The sequence below is a fragment of the Triticum aestivum genome, chromosome 7B (assembly GCF_018294505.1).
Source record: "Triticum aestivum cultivar Chinese Spring chromosome 7B, IWGSC CS RefSeq v2.1, whole genome shotgun sequence".
Taxonomy (NCBI): Eukaryota; Viridiplantae; Streptophyta; class Magnoliopsida; order Poales; family Poaceae; genus Triticum; species Triticum aestivum.
In genome coordinates this window covers 88,658,923-88,682,349 of record NC_057813.1, presented here as the reverse complement: position 1 = coordinate 88,682,349, position 23,427 = coordinate 88,658,923, and the positions used below count along the sequence as shown (strand labels likewise).

The 23,427-nt window shown below is 46.3% G+C and overlaps 1 long non-coding RNA gene across 1 annotated transcript; it reads right to left on the bottom strand.

Moving 5' to 3' along the window:
• Positions 1–19,948: 19,948 nt before the first annotated feature.
• On the bottom strand, positions 19,949–20,763 carry LOC123163054 (uncharacterized). Its single transcript, XR_006481687.1, has 2 exons — positions 20,266–20,763; positions 19,949–20,160 (listed from the first exon to the last, which is right to left on the bottom strand). It is a non-coding gene; the product is annotated as an uncharacterized lncRNA (long non-coding RNA).
• Between the last annotated feature and the right edge of the window lie 2,664 nt (positions 20,764–23,427).

The window sequence follows — 23,427 nt, the reverse complement described above, 5'->3', positions numbered from 1 at the left end:
TGAAATGTGCCGGTCTCTTCGAGTTCGCTGTCGGGGATCTGGAGTTTCTGGAGCACAGCGGAGGAGATCAGATTCAAGCCGGCCCCGCCGTCAACTAGCATCTTAGTGACCTCAAGGTTGCGGATTGTTGGTGAAACCAACATCGGCAAACACCCGACCGCAGTTACGCGATCAGGGTGGTCCTCAATATCAAAGATGATAGGCGTGCTGGACCATTTCAGAGGCCTGCGCGACTCGACGGGTGGTTCTGCTGCGTTAACTTCCCGCACCCACTGCTTGAGCTGACGGTGCGAGGTATGCAGAGAAGCGCCACCGTCAACGCACAACACCTCTGTGGCTTTCTGGAACTCCTGCTCATCAGCCTCCTCATCATCCATGTCTTCGTCGTCGTCGTCATCTTCATCCTTGTCGCGGCCGCGGGGAGGTCTGTCTCCTTGCCGCTGCTTGGCCTTGCCGCGGCGTCCTCCTCGGCCGGGACGTTTCTTGCCGGATCCACCAGTTCCTTCCTGGGCCTTCTCCTTGTCGCGCCGCTCGTACTCAGCTTTCTGTTTCTCAACAAGCTGTTCGACTTTCTTGCAGTTCTGGAGATCATGACCCTTGGTGCGGTGAATCTTACAATACTGCTTGCCGGAGCTGTCCTGGTTGTTGGCGGCCGCCACAGGCTGGGCCTCCTTGTCGGAGCTACCAACTTTAGCTTCCTTGGCGCCACCTCCGTTGCAGGTCTGCTCGATAGCTAGCACTTCCTTGCCCTTTTTCCTTCTGTTGTTCCACCGCTGGCCCTTCCTTGCCGGGGCAGCATCTTCACTGTCAGATCCCCCTGCTCCTATATTTTCTCCGGGGAGTCTTCTCCCTTCCTCAGCACATGCACACTTGTCGGCCAGTGCATATAACTCACTGACGTCCCTGATCTTGCACATCGCCATTTCCTCCCGCATCCTGTGGTTCCGCATGTTCTGATGGAACGCGCTGATCACCGCGGCAGGGTGGACGTCTGGGATGTTGTGCTGCACACTACTGAATCTCTGAATGTACTTGCGCAGGGGTTCTCCTTCCTTCTGGGCGAGCAAATGAAGATCACTCTCCTAGCCATGAGGCTTGTGTCCGCCTGTAAAGGCGCCGACAAACTGATGGCACAGATCAGGCCAGGAGGATATGGAGTTGTCCGGCAAGTGCATGAGCCAGGATCTGACATTGGGCTTGAGCACCAGAGGGAAGTAGTTGGCAAGTATCTTGTCATCTCGTCCCCCGGCAGCCTGCACCGCAATGGTGTAGATGCTGAGGAACTCCGACGGATGCGTCTTGCCGTCGTACTTCTCCGGTACGTCTGGCTTGAAGTTCTTTGTACTGGGCCACTGGACTTGCCGCAGCTCACGAGTGAACGCAGGGCAACCTACCGCGTACGGCAGATCACCTGGTCCCATTGGCGCATGCATGTCAACAGAGGGCCCAGCGCGCTTGTCGGACTGACGTCGCGCTTCTCTTTGGTGCTCGATGCGAGTTCGAGCGTCCTCTTGTTGTCGATCATGAAGAACTTGGCGCTGATCGCGACGAGCTCGTGGATCCGACGATGCGGTGGAGTCGCTGTCGAGGTAGATCCGGCGAGTCGGCGATCTTGGCCTTTGGGGCGGTGATTGCATGGTAGTTGCACCTCCGCCTGTTTCTTCTCCACCGGCTCGCGTCCGGCGGTCCTGCCGCGGTGGCGACGCGCTCAGCCGCCATGGAGTGTTGCCGTTGGCGTAACCGATGAGACTCTGAATGGTGGCCCTCCATTCGTCGATCTTGTCCGACGTTGGAGGGTAATCTAGAAGAAGTTGAGCTCGCGCCAAAGCTTCTGCTGGAGTGGTGGGTGGCGGTGGCGGACGGCGCGAGGAGCGGGACGTGCTCGAACTTCTAACTATGTTAGAAGGAGCAGTATCCTGTCCAGGCGACCGTGCCTCGCTCGTGCCAGCACGCTGGCGTGCATGCTGGTCTTGAGCGCCTCGAGATCCACCAACTTGGCCTTGGGCTATCATGCGTATGGCACTGCTAGTGCCATGACGCTGTTGATCTTGCGCCTCCTGAGAGTGGCGCGGAACATCTACGGTCGCCGAGGTTTGTGCAACCTTGTTCTTGGACCTGGCAGCATTATGAGCTTCCTCGTCGACGTCCATTCTTCCGCCGGCGTCCATTCCACCATCCGTTTGCTCCAACGGTGGCGGAAACGACGTGGACGGAGCGGCTGCCGCCGAAGTCTTCTTCTTCGGTGGCATGTTGATGAAGGGAATGAAGATCTAGCTCGTGTGAACACCGGATCAGGTTCACACAACCTCGACGCCCCCTACCTGGCACGCCAAAGATGTCGGGGAGACTGATCCACGAACACCTATGGGGATCGGCGGACCGAGCCCCTTTCGATTAGGTGAGGGCGAAGGTCGAGCAAAGAGCGGATCGAGGTGGTACACACGAGCAGTTTACCCAGGTTCGGGCCGCACGGATGCGTAAAACCCTACTCCTGCTTGGTAGATTGTATTGAATCCTTGCTCAGGAGCGATGGACGCTATCAGACTGAGCGTGGGAGTGTTTCTGGTGTTTCGAATGAGCCGAACCACCCCCTGACTGAACGAACCCCCTCCACGTTGCGCATGGGCCTCCTTTTATACTCTCAAGGGGTCACCGACAGGTGGCAACGTAGACGAGAGGGGTAGAAATGGAAAAAGAATGCGGTAGCTGCACCTACCGCTACCGTAGACACAGTGTATCCTACCTAACTCTGACGGCAGGGGACAGGAGCGTTGAATGCCCGTCTGAGTTGCCTAAACAGCGCAAAAAGTGACCGTTAGGAGCGCCACCGTTCGCCACGATGGCCTCCTCTTCATCTCTGCTTGCCACCGCGTACCCCTGGCTGCACAGGTTCCCGCCACGCGCCCCTGAGAAAGCCTCATGGCGACACGCGGGCGGGTGCGCTGGAGCGCGGGTATGGGGTGGCAGCTGGCCCCCGGCAAGTACCTTGCCGGGGTCGTCGTCTTGTCGCGTCCGGAAGCTTGTCGCTCGCCGGATATTGCCGGGACGTGTGGTGCGTCGCGGTAAGTTTCTTGTGGCGCCTTGGTTGGCCTTCCCGGCAAGCTCCTCTTGCCGGGGTCTTGTCTCTTCATCTTAAATACTTTGTTCTTGAAGGGGCTCCAAGGGAACCCAAGGAGGACCCTGGCGGTCGTTCGGCAAGCCTTGCCGCGGGGCGCTGCAACTGCCCGTGCACGAGTTCGGGATACTAGGGTACCCCTACTCTAGTACACCGACACTTTCCCAAGGTGATTTGGTTTTCAATCGAGGTTGGATCTTTCCAAGGGGGAGGGGATGATGCGGAGCATCCTACGGACATCACCATGTCAAGAGTTCATTTAGCAAGTGACATGTGCGACATCTACTTCACATACATAAAGGTGAATCATCTCCTTTACACGTGTTCACTTGACCCCTTCGAGGATGGTATACTACTTGACACTTCTCCCGTGTGCATGCATAGGTATTGTCGGAACTTCACAGATGTTGAGGAGGAGTGCGAGCGCAAGTGTACGTCTACACCATCTGTGAGGGAGGCATGGAAGAGAAGACGGAAGAAAGGAGAAGAAGAAGACAGAGCGGCTGCGGGAGCCAGGCCGGACGTCCAGACCGTCATCCGAATCATCCGGGCTCAGCTGGATCATCCGGACCCTCTCCCGGATCGTCTGGATAAATCGCAATCGAAGACACCCGAAGGCCTCGTGTGAAGCCGGATCATTCGGACCCCCTCCCGGATCATATGGATGATGGCCGAATCATCCGGACCCCCATTCGGATCATCTGGGGCTTACCTGCGTGCAACATTTTGGGCCAAGCACATGTACCCATTCCGCCCCTCATTTACCCCTTCATGGCCTAGACTATAAATAGACCTCCTCCTCCCCATTTTGAGGGTTAGCAAAGTGATAGCTCATTTGTATGTGAGCATTGCTCCTACTACTTTTTAAGAGAGAGAGAGAGAGAGAGAGAGAGAGACTATGGCCAAGACCTCCATCTAGGAGAAGATCCCGCGGGATACCATCAAGACCCCTCTCACGAGAGGACCCCCCCTCAAGACCTCCCCTTGGAGATGAAATTTACCTTATATCTTTCCCTTTGTTGTTCATGTACCTTGTGGATCTTGTGTGTTTGATTGTCTAGTGGATGTGTGGTTGGACTTGTTCTTGAGTGTTCCTCTCGTTTGCCCTCGTGTTTCCCCTCGTGTTCTTCGCGGGATCCCCTCCATTTCATGAAAGATCTGGCATTTAGGGTTCTACCCTACATCATCTTGGTATAATGAGCCATGTTGATCATGAATTTGGAGCCCCTACCCCCGTTTTCTAGCCTTCTTTTGCTTGATTTCGTCCAAAATTCGAAAATCCCCACCAAAAATAGCCCCAATTGTTTTTTGTGATTTTTTAGTTTTGATGATGTTTTGTTGATTTTTATCCGTGGATTTGCTTGGTTTTGAGTGGATCTAGCATCTCCACAAGTTTCCCCACCTTCCATCCACGAAATCTCCGCAATTTTTGCCCCGAAATCATCCAATTTCCGCCCAAAAATTCGTCCCCGAGAGGAAATCCCGAGCAGTTTGACCTGCCCGGATCATCCGGACACCACCCGGATCAGCTGGACCCTCTCCCGGACGTCCAGATAATCTAGACACCCAAATACCCGTACCCGAGTTGACGGACCTGGATGATCCGGATGTACTCCTGGATCATCCGGACATAGCCCGGATGAGCTGGACCTCCTCACGGATGTCCGGTTAACCCTGAAACTGACTGTGCTGAATTCTTATTTCGGCCATAACTAATTCATCCGGAGTCCGATTTTGATGTTCTTTAGCTCGTTTTGAAGATATTGACATTCCCCATCCCCCAAAAATATAACCAACATCATTTGACTCAATAAAATTTTCGGAACTTTGTCATCTTTGCCTAGGGCCACCACCATATCATTCGCTATACCACCACCGATTTTCGCAACCTAACAGGTTTTTGTTTCCTATAGCATTAGTGGTTGCTTGAGTAGTGATTCGAGTCTCCTAAGGTGTTTCGGCTACTTAGGGACGGTTGCTTCTTCATCAACCACCACCACCACTTCCACATAACCTTGTCCACCATACACTTCCACCAACCCAACTTAACCCAATTTTGTTTGAGCTTGTTTGAGTTGTGGCTTGTGTCTCCTAAGGTGTTTCGGATACTTAGGGACAGTCACTTCAACTTCGGCTGCCTAGCCCATCACTCCACTTCCGCATTGCCGAGTGCAAATCCACCACCGCATTCCGCTACCACCATATGACATTTGCCTTTGGAGATTTTGAGTTTGCATTTTTTTCTGTTTCCTAAGGTGTTTTGGCTAACTAGGGACGGTTCGACATCGAGAACACCGCCACTCATCATCGCCATGAGGTCATCATCGACATTGACCACTTCATCATTTTGACACCCCTACCGTAAGCAAGGACGGTAACCTCGACGACATCATTGTATATTCCCCCTGCAATTGCCTTGTTAACTCCTAGCCCATTTTGCGTCATTTACCTATCAAGACTAGCCATTGAGTATTGCCGACAACATTACTTGTGCACATTAGTGATATACACCTTCCATTGCATACATACCATATCATTTTGGTATCATCATATAATCCCTTTTGTAACAAGATTGTTCCCGCATATACACAATTGCTATCTTGGTTTGTGCATTTCACATTGTGGACATATAAAAAAGAATAAGCTTTGAAGCAAAGAGAACAAAGAGCTTGTAAACAATAGCCATAGCATCATACCACATTGCATAATATTGTCATATCCGATCATCTTGGATCATCTTGCGAAGAACACCAGGAACCATACATACATAGCATGCTTGGGATAGAAAGTTTATCCATTTTGCATCTTATAGGTTGTGCACAAGTGTCGTATCCGCCTATTGAGAAATTGTGCTAGCGTCTCTCTTGAGTTGTGCAACATGAGCGTTTTCCGTGGATTCCACATTTTGTGCTCATTCCTTGGTTGCACGACCCCATTTATCTATCCGTGTGTGCGTTTCCGTGTGCCATTTATTGCTATTGGTCTATTTGTTTCACTTGCAAATTTGTGAATCTCTTTCAACATTATTGACTCTTGCTAACATTTTGCATCAAATTTGTGTGCCACTATCCTCACCGAGCTCCACCGTAAGCTTTACTTGATAGGTGTGAGTGAATAAGTCCGGTACCAATTCCACTATTCTTTCATTTCACATTGAGTGAAACGGGATACATCCTCAACTTTGGGAAAAGTGATGGGTAACGCAGTAATTTCAAAAATTTCCTACGCACACACAGGATCATGGTGATGCATAGCAACGAGAGGGGAGAGTGTGTCCATGTACCCTCGTAGACCGAAAGCGGAAGCGTTAGCACAATGCGGTTGATGTAGTCATACGTCTTCACGGCCCGACCGATCAAGCACCGAAAGCACGACACCTCCGAGTTCTTGCACACGTTCAGCTCGATGACGTCCCTCGAACTCCAATCCAGCCAAGTGTCGAGGGAGAGTACCGTCAGCACGACGGTGTGGTGACAATGATGATGTTCTACCGACGCAAGGCTTCGCCTAAGCACTGCTACGATATTATCGAGGTGGACTATGGTGGAGGGGGGCACCGCACACGGCTAAGAGATCCAAGGGATCAATTGTTGTATCTATGGGGTGCCCCTTGCCTCAATATATAAAGGAGGAGAGGAGGGGAGGGGGCGGCCCTCTCTATGGCGCGCCCTGGGGAGTCCTACTCCCACCAGGAGTAGGATTGCCCCCCTTCCATGTAGTAGGAGTAGGAGTTAAGGAAAGGGAAGAAAGAAGGGAAGAAGGAGGGGGCGCAGCCCCTCCCCCTAGTCCAATTCGTACTAGGCCTTAGGGGGCGCGCGGCCTGCCCTAGGCAGTCCCTCTCTCTTTCCTGTATGGCCCAATAAGGCCCAATACTTCTCCCCGGTGAATTCCCGTAACTCTTTGATACTCCGATAAATATCCAAATCACTCGGAACTTTTCCGATGTCCGAATATAGTCGTCCAATATATCGATCTTTACGTCCCGACCATTTCAAGACTCCTCGTCATGTACCCGATCTCATCCGGGACTCTGAACTACCTTCGGTACATCAAAACACATAAACTCATAATATAACGCTCATCGAACTTTAAGCGTGCGGACCCTACGGGTTCGAGAACTATGTAGACATAACCGAGACACGTCTCCGATCAATAACCAATAGCGGAACCTGGATGCTCATATTGGCTCCCACATATTCTACAAAGATCTTTATCGGTCAAACTGCATAACAACATACGTTGTTCCCTTTGTCATCGGTATGTTACTTGCCCGAGATTCGATCGTCAGTATCTCAATACCTAGTTCAATCTCGTTACCGGCAAGTCTCTTTACTCGTACCATAATACATCATCCCACAACTAACTCATTAGTTGCAATGCTTGCAAGGCTTATATTGATGTGCATTACCGAGCGGGCCCAGAGATACCTCTCCGACAATCGGAGTGACAAATCCTAATCTCAAAATACGCCAACCCAACAAGTACCTTTGGAGACACCTGTAGAGCACCTTTATAATCACCCAGTTACATTGTGACGTTTGGTAGCACACAAAGTGTTCCTCCGGTAAACGGGAGTTGCATAATCTCATAGTCATAGGAACATATATAAGTCATGAAGAAAGCAATAGCAACATACTAAATGATCAAGTGCTAAGCTAACGGAATGGGTCAAGTCAATCACATCATTCTCCTAATGATGTGATCCCATTAATCAAATGACAACTCTTTGCCCATGGCTACGAAACATAATCATCTTTGATTAACGAGCTAGTCAAGTAGAGGCATACTAGTGACACTCAGTTTGTCTATGTATTCACACATGTATCATGTTTCCGGTTCATACAATTCTAGCATGAATAATAAACATTTATCATGAAATAAGGAAACAAAGAATAACTTTATTATTGCCTCTAGGGCATATTTCCTTCAGTCTCCCACTTGCACTAGAGTCAATAATCTAGTTCACATCATCATGTGATTCAACATTAATATTCATATTTGTATGTGATTAACACCCATAGTTCACATCGTCATGTGACCAACACCCGAAGGGTTTACCAGAGTCAATAATCTAGTTCACATCGCTATGTGATTAACACCCAAAGAGTACTAAGGTATGATCGTGTTTTGCTCGTGAGAGAAGTTTAGTCAACGGGTCTGTCACATACAGAGCCGTATGTATTTTGCAAATATTTTATGTCTACAATGCTCTGTATGGAGCTACTCTAGCTAATTGCTCCCACTTTCAATATGTATCCAGATTGAGATTTAGATTCATCTGGATCGGTGTAAAAGCTTGCATCGACGTAACTCTTTTACGATGAGCTCTTTTACCACTTCCATAATCGAGAAATATTTCCTTAGTCCTCACTAAGGATAATTTTGACTGCTGTCCATTGATTTACTCTTAGATCACTATTGTACCCTCTTGCCAAACTTATGACAAGGTACACAATAGGACTGGTACACAACACAACATACTTTATAGAACCTATGACTGAGGCATAGGGAATGCATTTTCATTTTCTTTCTATGTTCTACCATGGTCGGGTTTTGAGTCTTACTCAACTTCACACCATGCAACACAGGCTAGAACTCCTTCTTTGACTGTTCCATTTTGAATTACTTCAAAATCTTATCAAGGTATGTACTCATTGAAAAATCTTATCAAGCGTCTTGATCTATCTCTATAGATCTTGATGCTCAATGTGTAAGCAGCTTCATCGAGGTCTTTCTTTGAAAAACTCTTATTCAAGTATCCTTTTATGCTATCCAGAATTTATATATCATTTCCAATCAATAATATGTCATCTACATATAGTATTAGAAATGCTACATAGCTCCCACTCACTTTCTTGTAAATACAGGCTTCTCCAAAAGTCTGTATAAAACCATATGCTTTAATCACACTATCAAAATATTTATTCCAACTCCGAGAGGCTTGCACCAGTCCATAAATGGATCGCTGGAGCTTGCACACTTTGTTAGCACCTTCGGATCGATAAAACCTTCTGGTTGTATCATATACAACTCTTCTTTAATAAATCCATCAAGGAATGCAGTTTTGACATCCATTTGCCAGATTTCATAAAATGTGGAAATTGCTAACATGATTCGGACAGACTTAAGCATCGATACGAGTGAGAAAATCTCATCGTATTCAACACCTTGAACTTGTCGAAAAAACCTTTTGCGACAAGTTGAGCTTTGTAGATAGTAATACTACTATCAGCATTTGTGTTCCTCTTGAAGACCCATTTATACAATATGGCTTGCCGATCATCGGGAAACTCCACCAAAGTCCACACTTTGTACTCATACATGGATCCCGTCTCAGATTTCATGGCCTCAACCATTTCGCGGAATCTGGGCTCATCATCGCTTCCTCATAGTTCATAGGTTTATCATGGTCTAGTAACATGACTTCCAGAACAGGATTACCGTACCACTCTGGTGTGGATCTTACTCTGGAAGACCTACAAGGTTTGGTAGCAACTTGATCTGAAGTTTTCATGATCATCATCATTAACTTCTTTACTAATTGGTGTAGGAATCACTAGAACTGATTTCTATGATGAACTACTTTCCAATAAGTGAGAAGGTACAATTACCTCATCAAGTTCTACTTTCCTCCCACTCACTTCTTTCAAGAGAAACTCCTTCTCTAGAAAGGATCCATCTTAGCAATGAATATCTTGCCTTCGGATCTGTGATAGAAGGTATACCCAACAGTTTCCTTTGGGTATTCTATGAAGACGCACTTCTCCGATTTGGGTTCGAGCTTATCAGGTTGAAACTTTTTCACATAAGCATCGCAACCCCAAACTTTTAAGAAACGACAACTTTGGTTTCTTACCAAACCACAGTTCATAAGGCATCGTCTCAACTGATTTTGATGGTGCCCTATTTAAAGTGAATGCAGTTGTCTCTAATGCATAACCCTAAAACGGTAGTGGTAAATCAGTAAGAGACATCATAGATTGCACTATATCCAATAAAGTACGGTTATGACGTTCGGACACACCATTAAGCTGTGGTGTTCCAGGTGGCATGAGTTTGTGAAACTATTCCACATTGATTTAATTGAAGACCAAACTCATAACTCAAATATTTGTCTCCGCGATCAAATTGCAGAAAATTTTATTTTATTGTTATGATGATTTTCCACTTCACTCTAGAATTCTTTGAACTTTTCAAATGTTTCAGACTTATGTTTCATTAAGTAGATATACCCATATCTGCTCAAATCATCTGTGAAGGTCAGAAAAAAATGATACTCGCCACGAGCATCAACACTCATTGGATCACATACATCGGTATGTTTTATTTCCAATAAGTCAGTAGCTCGTTCCATTGTTCCCGAGAATGGAGTTTTAGTCATCTTGCCCAAAAGGCACGGTTCGCAAGCATCAAATGATTCATAACCAAGTGACTCCAAAAATCCATCTTTATGGAGTTTCTTCATGCGCTTTACACCGATATGACCCAAACGGCAGTGCGACAAATAAGTTGCACTATCATTATCAACTTTGCATCTTTTGGCATCAATATTATGAATATGTGTATCACTACGATCGAGATCCAACAAACTATTTTCATTGGGTGTATGACCATCAAATGTTTTATTCATGTAAACAGAATAACAATTATTCTCTGATTTTAAATGAATAACCATATTGCAATAAACATGATCAAATCATATTCATGCTCAACGCAAACGCCAAATAACATTTATTTAGGTTCAACACTAATCCTGAAAGTATAGAGAGTGTGCGATGATGATCATATCAATCTTGGAACCATTTCCAACACACATCGTCACTTTACCCTCAACTAGTTTCTGTTTATTCTGTAACACCTGTTTCGAGTTACAAATCTTAGCAACCGAACAAGTATCAAATACTTAGGGGCTACTATAAACACTATTAAGGTACACATCAATAACCTGTATATCAAATATACCCTAGTTCACTTTGCCATCCTTCTTATCCACCAAATATTCAGGGCATTTCCGCTTCCTGTGACCATTTCCTTTGCAATAGAAGCACTTAGTTTCAAGCTTTGGTCTAGTGTTGGGCTTCTTCACGGGAGTGACAACTTGCTTGACATTCTACTTGAAGTTCCCTTTCCTTTCCTTTGCCCTTTTCTTGAAACTAGTGATCTTGTTTAATCATCAACACTTGATGCTTTTTCTTGATTTCTACCTTCGTTGGTTTCAGCATCATGAAGAGCTCGGGAATCGTTTTTGTCATCCCTTGCATACTATAGTTCATCACGAAGTTCTAGTAACTTAGTGATGGTGACTAGAGAACTCTGTCAATCACTATCTTATCTGGAAGATTAACTCCCACTTGATTCAAGTGATTGTAGTACTCAGACAATCTAAGCACTTGCTCACTAGTTGAGCAATTCTCCTCCATCTCTTAGGCGAAGTATTTGTTAGAGGTCTCATACCTCTTGACACGGGCATGAGTCTGAAATATCAATTTCATCTCATGGAACATCTCATATGTTCCGTGACATTTCAAAAACGTTTTTGTAGTCCCGGTTCTAATCCATAAAGCATGGTGCACAAAACTATCAAGTAGTCATCATATTGAGCTAGCCAAACATTCATAACGTCTGCATCTGCTCCTGCAATAGGTCTGTCACCTAGCGGTGCATCAAGGACATAATTCTTCTGTGCAGCAATGAGGATAAACCTCAAATCACGGACCAAGTCTGCATCATTGCTACTAACATATTTCAACTTAGTTTTCTCTAGGAACACATATAAAAACATAGGGAAGCAACAACGCGAGCTATTGATCTACAACATAATTTGCAAAATACTACCATGACTAAGTTCATGATAAATTAAAGTTCAATTAATCATATTACTTAATAACTCCCACTTAGATAGACAGCCCTCTAATCATCTAAGTGATCACGTGATCCGAATCAACTAAACCATGTCCAGTCATCATGTGAGATGGAGTAGTTTTCAATGGTGAACATCACTATGTTGATCATATCTACTATATGATTCACGCTCGACCTTTCGGTCTCAGTGTTCCGAGGTCATATCTGTATATGCTAGGCTCGTCAAGTTTAATCTGACTATTTCGTGTGTGCAACTGTTTTGCACCCGTTGTATTTGAACGTAGAGCCTATCACACCCGATCATCACGTGGTGTCTCAGCACGAAGAACTTTCGCAACGGTGCATACTCAGAGAGAACACTTATACCTTGAAATTTAGTGAGAGATCATCTTATAATGCTACCGTCAATCAAAGAAAAATAAGATGCATAAAGGATAAACATCACATGCAATCAATATAAGTGATATGATATGGCCATCATCATCTTGTGCTTGTGGTCACCATCTCCGAAGCACCGCCATGATCACCATTGTCACCGGCGCGACACCTTGATCTTAATCGTAGCATCATTGTTGTTTCGCCACCTATTGCTTCTACGACTATTGCTACCGCTTAGTGATAAAGTAAAGCAATTACAGGGTGATTGCATTGCATACAATAAAGTGACAACCATATGGCTCCTGCCAGTTGCCGATAACTTTGTTACAAAAGATGATCATCTCATACAATAAAATTTAGCATCATGTATTGACCATATCACATCACAACATGCCCTGCAAAAACAAGTTAGACGTCCTCTACTTTGTTGTTGCAAGTTTTACGTGGCTGCTACGGGCTGAGCAAGAACCGTTCTTACCTACGCATCAAAACCACAATGATAGTTTGTCAAGTTGGTGCTGTTTTAACCTTCTCAAGGACCGGGCGTAGCCACACTGGGTTCAACTAAAGTTGGAGAAACTGACACCCGCCAGCCACCTATGTGCAAAGCACGTCAGTAGAACCAGTCTCACGTAAGCATACGCATAATGTCGGTCCGGGCCGCTTCATCCAACAATACCGCCGAACCAAAGTATGACATGCTGGTAAGCAATATGACTTGTATCGCCCACAACTCACTTTGTTCTACTCGTGCATATAACATCTACGCATAAAACCTGGCTCGGATGCCGCTGATGGGTAACGCAGTAATTTCAAAAATTTCCTACGCACACACAGGATCATGGTGATGCATAACAACGAGAGGGGAGAGTGTGTTCATGTACCCTCATAGACCGAAAGTGGAAGCGTTAGCACAACGCGGTTGATGTAGTCGTACATCTTCACGGCCCGACCGATCAAGCACCGAAAGCACGACACCTTCGAGTTCTTGCACATGTTCAGTTCGATGACGTCCCTCGAACTCCGATCTAGCCGAGTGTCGAGGGAGAGTTCCGTCAGCACGACGGTGTGGTGATGATGATGATGTTCTACCGACGCAGGGCTTCGCCTAAGCACCGCTACGATATTATTGAGGTGGACTATGGTGGAGGGGGGCACCGCACACGGCTAAGAGATCCAAGGGATCATTGTTGTATCTATGGGCTGCCTGTCGGTGTCAAAACCGGCGGATCTCGGGTAGGGGGTCCCGAACTGTGCGTCTAGGCAGATGGTAACAGGAGACAAGGGACACCATGTTTTTACCCAGGTTCGGGCCCTCTCGATGGAGGTAAAACCCTACTCCTGCTTGATTAATATTGATGATATGGGTTGTACAAGAGTAGATCTACCACGAGATCAGAGAGGCTAAACCCTAGAAGCTAGCCTATGGTATGATTATTGTTCGTCCTACGGACTAAACCTCTCTGGTTTATATAGACACCGGAGAGGGCTAGGGTTACACAGAGTCGGTTACAATGAGAGGAGATCTACATATCGTATCGCCAAGCTTGCCTTCCACGCCAAGGAAAGTCCTATCCGGACACGGGACGGAGTCTTCAATCTTGTATCTTCATAGTCCGGGAGTCCGGCCAAAGGTCATAGTCCGGCCATCCGGACACCCCCTAATCCAGGACTCCCTTAGTAGCCCCTGAACCAGGCTTCAATGACGACGAGTCTGGCGCGCAAATTGTCTTTGGCATTGCAAGGCGGGTTCCTCCTCCGAATACTTCATAGAAGATGTTGAACACAAGGATAGTGTCCGGCTCTGCAAAATAGTTTCCACATACCACCGTAGAGAGAATAATATTTGCACAAATCTAATATGCTGACGTATTCTGTAGCGTGACATCATGCCACATCCAAGCCTTTATTCGAATCGTTTTACTGTCCCACCTCAACACGTTTAGTGAGGCGGTTTCCTTGGCACGTCTTGTCAAAGCAGAGATCGTGTCCCCTTATTCCGGGATTCTCATCAATACGGGCGTGGGTAACCCAACCGTGCCATTGGTATGACTTCTTAATCGAAAGTGAGTCCCAAACGGTCATGGGAGGGCTCTTGGTATTCAACCTCTTTATAAAGAGACCAAGGCTCGACTCCTTTCTTTCAATCCAATCAAATCCGCCACTCACCTCGAGTTCCAACACCCAAAGCTCCGGATTCAGGCGCTTCAGACCTTCGATGATGTCCGGCTTTGACCTCCAAGGCCGGTGGATGCCTTCCTCCGTTACGGAAGAAGACGTGCGAAAGCTAAGAGATGTCAGGTATCTAACCGGCGAAATCTCGCATAGGCTGCCTGCTCAAGGGCAGGCTATTCCCACTCCCCAGCCCAGTGAGAGTGCGGTGTTCACATCTCACTTCCTTCGGAGGCTAGGCTTCCTGATTGATCCCTTCGTGAGGGGGTTCATGTTTTATTACGGGCTGGAATTTCATGACTTAGCTCCGGAGTCCATCCTCCAAATCTCATCGTTCATTGTCGTGTGTGAGGCCTTCCTCCATATTACTCCTCACTTCATACTATGGCTTAAAACCTTCAAGGTAGAACCGAAGATGATCGAGGGGCAGCACGCTGAGTGCGGAGGTGCTATTATAAGAAATATTGCCGATGCTCCATGGCCTGAGGGCTCTTTTCAAGAGGAGTTCGTCTTATGGCAACAAGAGTGGTTTTACATCACAGCCCCCAGGGGCACCACATGGGCGGCGCCACCTGCTTTTCGCTCGGGTTCCCCACCACGGCTAGCGTCATGGGTCAATAAAGGTCTTAACTGGGGGCCGCCCTAGGACGTGCCCTTGCATTCGAGATCTCCTAGAAAGAGATATCAATCTGGCGGTAGTGGCGCAGGTTATGCTGATTCACCGCATACTGCCCTGCAAACGTCGCCCCCTCCGCCTGTGGGAATTTAATCCGGAAGGACCGCGAGCCCTCCAACATTTTATGGGCACGATGCCCATGGAGATGTATAAATTGTTCTTCGGATCACAAGCAATGTGTCCGGACTCGTCCGAGGACACAGGTCTGAGCTGCAATCGCCCAGACACTCAAGTAAGTAGCCCTGTACCCGGACACGCTATCCGTACATTTATCATAAAACTGCCCTTAAAAGAGCTATCCTTTAAACAAGAATGGATAGAGAAAGCAAAGCTTATCAGGTGTCCGGCCCCCCTCCCTGAGACCACGCCGGATCCCATGTTGACCAGGATGCTGGAGATTGCGCCTTTGGAAGAAGGCGAAGAGGGGAACAAAGAAGCTACCGCCTCCGTGAAGGAGGCTTTCAGGAAAGGAGGAATCAAGAATTCCTCTATCCAGGGAAAGAAGAAGACCGCCTCTGAAGACCCGGAGGCGATGGCCTCAAAGCGGGGGAAGAAATCTTCGTCAGAGGGTCCGGCGACGGAGGGTGCCCCGGCTGCATTACGCCCCCAAGGGGATCAGCTCTCCACCAAGCCGTAAGTAAAGAGAGGGGTTTTAAAATGAGAGACATCCCTGTTTTATTTCTAAGGAAGATAACCGAAATTTTACCTTGTAGTTCGGATCTCAACCCTTCGTAGCAGAGCTCATCTTCAGGGGATCTTCGTCCAGAGATGATGGAGAGCGGAACGCCTCCCCCAGCTGTACCGTCTTGCAAGGCGGGCGACCCCGATGTGTCGTCTCGGAGGGTTTTTCCGAATCCGGCTTGGAAAAAGGTATTCAGACGAGTCTGGCACCGTCTGGTGCACGGTCGGAGGAGCTGAAGGATCTGCTCGGGCGAGCGGATATCTCAAAAGAACACCGTGTGTTGATGAACACGGTGATTAGAAGGATTTCATCCACAAAAAGCGGATTGTACGAGGCCGCCAGGAGTTTACTGACAGGTTTTGAGGTACGCGAGAAGTTGTACCTTTTGACAGAGCCGCATATATAAAATGCGCCCTATATAGATAGTAGCCCCTGAGAATCTGTGTGTTGTCAAAAATGACGGCGCACAGAGGATCATAATCCCAGGTATAATATGTCGCCTTTCCTATGTAGGTGGCGAGGTGTTCGGTGGCTAGCCGGAATAACGAATTTGCCGAGCTGAAGCGGCAACTTGACGTGGCAGATGCCGACATCGCGCTTGTAAATGAGCGGCTAGACGAGGCACAAGGTATGTAATGTCTCTAAAGACATCTGGTAAGACGAGCTTGATGCTCGTACCTTATAACATGTGTGCTTAATGCAGATGGTGCCGCTGCCGTGGAGAACCTTTGGGTGGAACTTGCCCGAGCCAAGGAGCAAGCGAGGAAAAGCGATGCGGCTGCCGTGAAGGCGGCTGAAGAGCTAAAAGCCGAACAGGCTGCTCACTGCCAGAGCAAGAAAAAAAGGCTGAGATGGCTGTAAAATTGAAGGATGCTACCGACCGTTGTAAGCTTCTTGAAAAGGAAGATAGGGTGGCACAGAAGGACCTAGAAAAGGTCACTGCCGAGGCCAAGGACACTCGCTCTACAATGAGAGCTATGAAGGAGGAGCTACGTTAGGCCGGAGATATCACGGCTGGAAAGCCCTATATGCTGCGGATGAAGTTCGGGGATCCTAAGTATGCTCCGTTAGACCAGAAGTGGAGTGCGGCGAACACTTATCTGGATTTGGCGGCGAGTGCCGCGGACGCGACCGAACACTTCTGGGGTCTAGATGACCATGAATTGGAAGAACTTTTTTGGTCGCAGTTCCACAATCCTGAGCGCCCACTTTCGGTATCCGATCGTTTGGCCGCATGGGCGGAGCTAAACAGGTTATCCGGACTCGCCATGAAGCATGTCGTGAGTCATCTGTGGCCTAAAGGGACCGAGCCGAAGAGTTATTTTAGCTTGGTGCAGCAGTTCCTTGGTACGGTGCCGCATATTGATGCAATGAAGAGGTCAGCGTGCATAGAGGGTGCACAGATGGCTCTTGCCCGTGGCAAGACATACTGGGCGGAGATGAAGGCCAGTGTTGTTGCATCCCAGGATTCGGACGAAAGCCGAGTACCTGCCAAGCACTACTTTGAGGAAGTTCTGCAGGCCGCTCGTTTAATAGAGACGCAGTGCTCGAAGGATGTTGTGTTTGAATAACATGTGCTATTGTAAAACAATGTTTTGATGGAATATAAAAGCTTTTTATACTTGTGCTTTCAAGAATTAGAATACCTCCTGTGCGGCCGTTAATGTATATGTGTATATAACCTGAAAGATGGCAGTCGTTGGCTTCAGCCCCCACGCATATAATGCGGGGGTGTTCGCAGAAGGTGCATTTTCACACTTGATCCAATGTCTTGGTCCTATAAAGGAGGTGATAGCGCAGCGAACTAGGCAACCGGACTATAATTCTTTATCACTTTCACTTAGCCAGAGGAGTTTGACAGTGGGGCTACTGAATAGCCCCTAGGGGCACCGCGCTCGCCCGAATTCGGGGCGCGTGTGTGCCTGACCGGGAAACGGCCCTTCGTTAATGCGGAGGAATCCTAAAGATTCCGGCAAGTCATCGAGTGGTTGACTAGTCTCTCGCTATATCATGACAGTCAGTTTTCGGCTTTCTCTACCGAGGTGCTCGCCTGGCCGAACCGGGGCACAATCGCAGTAGTTCTCCTAGTGCCGCCTTAGCTGATAGAGCAGAACATAAGGCAGCAACACACAGGAGCCGGGCAAACCCAACATTTGACCAAAGACATGATTCGGAGCTGATGCATATAAGGCCAAACTCGCGACGCCGAACACTCCCTAAGGTATTCGGTCTTTATGAAAACGGGCCGAACAAAAGCCCTTGGTAAAAAGCCCCTGGTGTCCAGGTATGCACAAAATTCTGGCGTGGCCACATGCCAAGACGCCAGCCTCCTCCTTGGTTATAGAAAAAAAATCGGGGGATGTTATCAACAAGAGACAGTAAAAAAGGTTTACGCATAAAGAATCCTTGAAACGGGTCCCTACTGCACGTCTGCGCCTGTGTCTCCGTTGTGCCGTATCCTGGACGGGTGTAGCACGGTGGTCGTCTGCAAAAGAGAGGAACTTAGTGGAAAGCAATCGTGCGAGAAATCTATGTTAAAATAAACAAAGTATAATACAGAAAATGAGTAGAATTGAGCTTTATTGTCTCCTGGTGTAAACGCGCGGAGCCCCTTGTACAGGGGTATGCGGCTATTAAGCCTTTGTATGTTTACGCCGGACTCGTCGAGCCATGTCCGGGGTCTTTAACGACCTGTTCAGGTGCACTAACTAGTAAAGCTGGATTAGTGTGCGGCTGTCAAGGCAGCCGCACCATCGTCCGCGCTCGAGGAACACTTGATATTTCCCTTTAATGAGATGATTCCTCGTGGACCGGGCATTTTGAGTGTAAGGGATGCATAATGCGGTATTGCGTTAAAGCGGGTGAAAGCTTCGCATCCCAGTAGTGCTTGATAGCTACTTATGAATGGGGCGATGTGGAAGGTTAGCTTTTCGCTTCGGAAGTTGTCGGGGGAGCCGAACATAACTTCTAACGAGAGGGAACCCATACAATGGGTATCTAGGCCTGGCGTGACTCCTTGAAAGGAAGTGTTGCCATGGCGAATTATTGTTGGGTTTAACCCCATTTTGCAGATTGTGTCCTAATATAGCAGGTTTAGGTCACTGCCGCCGTCCATTAGGATGTGTGTAAAGTGGAGTCCGTCAATTATCGGATCTAAGACCAAGGCAGTCCAGCCTGCATTCCGGATACCTCTAGAGTAATCCTGATGATCGAAGGTGATTGGTTGTAACAACTAGTGGCGGGACTCCTCTGGGATAGGCCGTATGGCGCGTATCTCCATAGGCACCACTCTGTTTTCCCCTTTTGTCACATGAAGTGAATTTACTGTTTTGACTTCTTGCGGGAACTTCTTTTGTTATCCGGTGTTCTGCTTGTGGGGTTCGTCGTCATCCTCGCTTGGTATGTCGAGCCCCTTGTGTTCGGCGTTGAGTTTGCCGGATTGCTTGAAGACCCAACAATCACTACTGGAATCTGGCACTTTGCCATCTGCCATGGAAGATGGCAAAGGCATGGTCAGCGGATGGCAAAGGCTTTGCCATCTACCAGCAGATGGCAAACAGTTTGTCTGAAACCTTGCCGGTAAAGGCTTCTTTGCCGTCTGTTGGCTAATGGCAAAGAGCCTGTGGCTTTGCCATCAGCTGGCAGATGGCAAAGCCTCTTAACAGGGTTAGCCACGTTAGAAGGCTAACGGCATACTTTGTCGTCTGCCAGTAGATGGCAAAGGCTGCAGGCTCTTTGCCGTCTGCCAACAGATGGCAAAGGCTGCATGCTTTGCCATCTGCCAGCACATGGCAAAGAGCTTTGCCATCTGCTGGCAGATGGCAAAGAGCCCAAATAGGCCAGCCCAAATTTTACATGTAGATGACACGTGGCCTCTTTGCCATCTGTTAGCTGATGGCAAAGCTCTTTGCCATCCGCCAGCAGATGGCAAAGTGACTATATTGCCCCATTTAATTTAATTTTCTCTTATATCAATTCATTTTCACCTTCCAATGAAATCAGATAGCAATATCTGGGCATGAACAGATCTAAAGAACACAAACCACAAGCATAGACTCGGAGAAGACCAGGCACGACCACTGTGACGTCACTTCCCTTAATAATTATATCCTTACACTATACACGTTTCACAACTATAATTTGAACACCTGCTTGCCATAAATAAATATATGTTTACACTATACACAAGTGAATCATATTGTGTCATTTACATGACGGGTAAATTAAATGAACATGTCTTGATTAGGTACGACATACTTTGGACAAGGAAGAGACCTGCAGATAAATAACACAATTAAACAAACAAGTACTGAAATATAAGTGTTCCGCATTAAGCTTGCTAGTAAGGAAAATATCAGGAGATGGCTTGCTAGCTTTCACCTCTAGATCACCCCCATGGCAACTTGATACATCAGAGCAAGAAAACATTCCCCAATGGTTACAAACCTTTGGTGCAAAATGACATTCATGGGATCTGAAGACATCACTAAGAAATATCAGGTTCTATATGAGTCTGACTTATTAAAGAACAGAGAGCAATGAAGAAAAGTGCAGTACATTAAATCAAGGCCAAATGATACATTGCATGCATCAGCAAGCAGAAAAATAAATGGTGTCTAATATTATATTTTCCCCTTCCAATAGAGAGACTCCTTCTATATGTTTAACCAGTGATTAATTCCGGTTACACCAAATAAACATAGTTCTAAATTATACCAACATTTTTTATGAAACAAAGGACAACCAAAATTAACTCCCCTCGCGTGGAAACTTCATGTCCTTTCAACTCTGAAATTCCACCAAAGGTAAGCATACAATAATTTTATAGTGTATAATTATACAAAAGAAGAACATGTTACGTGTGTAGATAGCGCAAGGTGGCATATATCATTGAGAGCATATATTAGCACATAGTATGATGAAAATTGGAACCGGATGTACCGTCAGCATGTCTTTCTCCTTATTCTGTATATCATCATTTCCTCTACACTTGACATGATAGCTTGAGAAAAAAAAGATGAGTATCCAGATATGTACATAGTTATGGCTAGATTCCTTGTTTTGTCCAATAAAGATAAGTCATGAGCCCATCATCTTATTACAGCAAGACACATCTCTATCAGTGGTGCAACAGCTGTAAATTTTATATTTTCTTTTCAAGAAAAAACTCCTGCAATTTCCAAATGCATGGCCGCAGCCGCTGGCTGCAACGTGGACCCAATGGTGCTTGTCTGGGCGAAGTACAAGACCGTTGGGCTCGTCGCCGGGGAGTTCTGCAACCCACATCAGTTTCTATGACTATAATTTCTACTATTGTACCCTTTGTAGTTTTTAATGCATAAATTAATCTAATGTTGGGAGATTTCCAAGGACTAACTAAGACAATCAGAATCGGAGAGGAGAGTTTCTCAACAGCAACAAAATGAATTAGAGGAGAGTCAACTAACCTTCCTTTCATGCTTCGTCACCCCCTCATGGGTTATGAGCTATGACGACCATGATGCCGGCCGTGCGTCCGAGCGCCTGTGGTCTGTACATCGACGACCTGCCCTTTTCTCATTTTCTGGTCACCGAAGAGTTCGATCGACTAGAAACATGGAAGGGCGAGAGTACTCATGTTCCTGCCCTGTGTGTGTTTTCTTTGCGCGAAAGTTCCTGTTTCAGTCAGAGAGGTAGAACAATCAGAAAATGAGAAGGTCTTTCACTTCCTTACAGAATGAAATTTCTGTCTTGCAAGTTTACAAAGTCATCAAGTTAAGCACTTACGATAAAATTATCTGACTCAGAAAGCTGATATCACTCATACAAAAAACATGTTATACAATATTGAGTTTTGACATAGCTATCAAATCTGAACTGAACTTCACAGAATTCAAAAGTTGTATAGCTGACAATGGGCCGTAGATAGTAATTTTTCTGAGAATATATATGCTAGTTAGGCAATCCTAAGAAGAGCTGGTAAATATCAAGAGGCATATGCATACAACCATACTACCGTAAAAGGAAATAGGGAAGAACTCACCCGATCAGAGCCAAGAGAACAATGAGAACATCCAGCTTACATGCAACACCATCGGTGGTAAAACTGCTGCTGTCCCTAAACTGAAGAAAATATCAAAGAAATTAAACCATCATTACCAATGAGTGGATTTGTAAGAAAACCAACAACATGAAGATCCTTGATGTAGTAGTAATTGATAGGATATCGATATGAAGAAAATGATATTTGGTTGAAAGTAATCCAGATGTAGGCCAACTGCAAAAACACAACCATCTACAAATAGAAAACATGGGTTGGCATAAAACAATCAGAAGCGGACCTTGCTCATCATCGCTTGATACTAAAACTTTAAATATTGATGCAGAATTTACTGAACCCTGAAAACAGACTACAACAAACAACTGAAATCTAATACTCTACACATGCTGGAATCATGTTTTTTACTACAAAAAAATGAAGGCATAAACAAGCTAAGTATCTCAGTTGTAGGTACCAAACTAGAAGGATTGCTACAGTACCTTCAGTTCAGCAACACAGTTCGGCGAGGTTGCAAAGTGGTGTTTGTCGCCTTTGTTGCCATCGTTGTAGGAACCCAGCCCCATCCAAACCCTAGATGATTGAAAAAATAAATTAGGTGGACATGAATTAGAGAGAGGAGCTCACACAAGGAATAGTAGTCAAAAGGAAGGCGGAAGTAAACCTAGTTGTGCTCTTGGGCACAAAAGTGAGCAGTGTTGGCGCCATGTCTTAGACGGAACGCCCACCCGACAACCATTTGTCCTCCCAGAAATTGGTCGTCGTCCCGTCACCCAGCTTTATGTAGGAGCAGGCCCTGAAAAGGGCGGATGCCACACTGTCAGGGTCAGCTGGCACCAAATGCCATGGGTATTATCATATTTCCCCAAAATTGAGTGAAATGGTGCATGGGATCCATACATGTGTCAGAGCCAAGTGCATTTACAAAAAGCAATTTTTTGGTATGATTTCTAGACCAAAGTGTCTTTTCATTAATCGAAGTTCAAGTCCAGGAGAAATATTCATATATGCACATGTATTGTTGACTACCACAGACTTAACTTTCAGGAAAACTGCATGCACCATCTTGAGTGATTGACACAGTGGATGTTTGTTTCCTGGAAACCATGAAACCAATGAGAAGTTAAGAACTAAAGTGGATGTTTTATTTTGTAGAGACCATGAAACCAATGAGAATTCGACAAAGTATGCTTGAAACAGAATTGAGATTCAAGTAAATTAAGATTTCAGCACAAGTATCAAACTGCATAAGTGATAATCCTGCATCATACTCATAAAGGAAACTACTCCCTCCATTCCAAATTACTCGTCACAGAAATGGATGTATCTAGAACTAAAATACATCTAGATACATACATACCTGCGACAAGTAATTCGAAACGGAGGGAGTATAATCTTGCATATTTGAAGGCATATATTCAAATATTGAAGAAAAATTAGCTCCATTCCAATTAGTGTAAGCAATATTGTTTCACATTCCATATATGTATTCAGGCAATCAATTA